The 2,665-nt window shown below is 40.2% G+C and overlaps 1 pseudogene across 1 annotated transcript; it reads right to left on the bottom strand.

The window, feature by feature from the left end:
* Window positions 1–1,352: 1,352 nt before the first annotated feature.
* LOC105535956 lies at window positions 1,353–2,092 on the bottom strand (annotated as a pseudogene). Its single transcript, XR_001005523.1, has one exon. The product of XR_001005523.1 is annotated as a 40S ribosomal protein S6 pseudogene (transcript).
* Window positions 2,093–2,665: the final 573 nt, after the last annotated feature.

Below are 2,665 nucleotides of genomic sequence, written 5' to 3'. Positions count from 1 at the left end.
GCCTACCAAAGTGCTGGAATTACAGGAGTGAGCCACTGCACCCGGCTGTCTTTCCATTTTTTCGGTATCCTCTTCCATTTTTTTCATCAGTGCTTTGTATTCCTTATAAAGGTATTTTACTTCCTTGGTTAAATTTATACCCAGGTATTTTATTTCATTTTATAGCTGTCGTCAATTGGATTGCCTTGTTGATTTCTTTATCAACTATTTAATTTTTCATATATAGGAGCACCACTGATTTTTGTATATTAATTTTTTATCTTACAACTGTACTAAATTTGTTTATCAGTGCGAAGTTTTTTGATAGAATCTTTAGGTTTTTCTATATGTAAAATCATGGTGTCTGCAAACAGGGACAATTTGACTTTCTCCTTTCCCACTTGGATGCCCTTTATTTCTTTTTCTTGCCTTATTGCTCTGGCTAGGACTTCCAGTACTATGTTGAATAAGAGTGATCAAAGTGAGCAATCTTGTCATTTTAATTTTTATTTTTTTTGAGATAGAGTCTCACTCTGTCACCCAGGCTGGAGTGCAGTGGCCCAATCTCAGCTCACTGCAACCTCTGCCTCCTGGGTTCAAGCAATTCTTGTGCCTCAGCCTCCCAAGCAGCTGGGACTACAAGTGTGCCAGCACACTTGGCTAAATTTTGTATTTTTAGTAGAGACAGGATTTCACCATGTTGGCCAGGCTGGTCTCAAACTCCTGGGCTCAAGTGATCTGCCTGCCTCAGCCTCCCAAAGTGCTGAGACTACAGGTGTGAGCCACTATGCCTGGCTGGCAACTTTGACTTGTTCCAATTCTTAGAGGAAAATCTTTTAGCTTTTCCCTATTCAGTGAGATGTTAGCTGAGGGTTGCCTTATTTATGCTGAGGTACTTTCTTTCTATACCTAATTTATTAAAGGTTTTAATCTTGAAGGGATGTTGTGTTTTATCAGAAGCTTGTTTTGCATCTATTGAGATGATAATATGCTTTTTGTCCTTAATTCTATTGATGCAATATATAACATTTATTGATATGGATATGTTGAACCATTTTTCCTTTCCTGGAATACATTCCGTGTGATCACTGCATATTATCTTTTTGATATGTTATTGGATTTGGTTTGCTAGTATTTTGTTGAAGATGTTTGTGTCTGTGTTCATCAGAGATACTGGCCTGTAGTTTTCTTTGTTTATTGTGTCTTCTGCTACCATACAATAGACAATCTGATTTTATCCATGACTGGATTACTATATACATATCCCCATTTTCTATGACCTAACTTTCCCTCTCTTCATTTATGTAGTTTTCTACCGTCAATGAAAAGTCAAGAGAGATGTGAGTCTGATCTTATTTGTTACTCAAAAAATCTTATTTCTGACTGGATTCAGACTTGGAAGCAGAAGCTCACAGCCAGGAAAGTCTGAGTCTCTTGGCAGTTTGTTCCTGGGGCTTCTCTTTAGCCTCCTTCATGCTCTTGGACAAAAGTTTAGCGTATTCTGCAGCCTCTTCCTTATTTTTCTTAGTACGCTGCTTCTTCAGAGCAATACACCACCGTTTGTGCTGCAGGACACGTGGAGCAACAAGATGCTGAATCTTGGGTGCTTTAGTCCTAGGTTTCTCACTTTCTTTGTTTAAGGGCTTTCTTACAAGATACTGGCAGACATCATTTTCTTTAGAGGGATGGAAAAGTTTGAGGATTCTGCTAGCTCTTTTGAGCCCCAGGTGACGAGGCACCATAGTATCAGTCAGTCCAGGAATATCTTTCTCTCCTTTTTTTACAATAACCAAGTTGAGAATGCTCAGATTGGCATCCACAATGCAACCACAAACTGATTTTCTTTCTTTCTTTCTCCAGTTCTCCTTGGTCTGTAACAGTACCTTACTCAGTAGCAGGTGGACACGGCCATGGGTCATGACACCCTCCTTCATGAGGAAACCTTGTTTGTCATTCCCACCACTGATGTGGACCACATAACCCTTCCATTCTTCACCCAGAGAGTCAGCAGCAACTTCTGTGGCCATAGGCTTCTCATAAAAAGTATGAAGTTTGCGTTCTCTTCAGTGAGTTTCTGGCAGTCAGTGACTGGGAAGGAGATGCTCAGCTTCATCTTGAAGCAGCTGAATGCCTCTGAGGGTTCATGGAAAAGAGTGATATGTTGTGTTTCCAGTTTTATTTGCTTCAAGGAATTTTTTTGATTTCCTGGTTAATTTCTTCTTCAACCCACTGGCCATTTGGGAGCATGTGGCTTAATTTTCATATATTTGTATAATTTTAAATGTTCCCTTTGTGGTTGATGCCTAGTTTTATTACACTGTGGTCAGATAAGATACCTGATATGATTTTTTTTTTTTTGACACAGAGTCTTACTCTGTCACCCAGTGTTGGGAACAGGCCCCCAAATCTGGCTATAAACTGCCCCCAAAACTGGCCATAAACAAAATCTCTGCAGCACTGTGACATGTTTGTGATGGCCATGATGCCCATGCTAAAGGTTGTGGGTTTACTGAAATGAGGGCGAGGAACACCTGGCCCACCCAGGGTGGAAAACCACTTAAGGTGTTCCTAAGCCACAAACAATAGCATGAGCGATCTGTGCCTTAAGGACAGGTTCCTGCTGCAGATAATTAGCCAGACTCATCCCTTTGTTTTGGCCTATCCATTTGTTTCCCATTTTAGTTAA

This window comes from Mandrillus leucophaeus, unplaced genomic scaffold (assembly GCF_000951045.1).
Source record: "Mandrillus leucophaeus isolate KB7577 unplaced genomic scaffold, Mleu.le_1.0 Scaffold152, whole genome shotgun sequence".
Taxonomy (NCBI): domain Eukaryota; kingdom Metazoa; phylum Chordata; class Mammalia; order Primates; family Cercopithecidae; genus Mandrillus; species Mandrillus leucophaeus.
The sequence above is the reverse complement of the archived record's forward strand: the minus strand, read 5'-3'. Positions and strand labels throughout refer to the sequence as shown.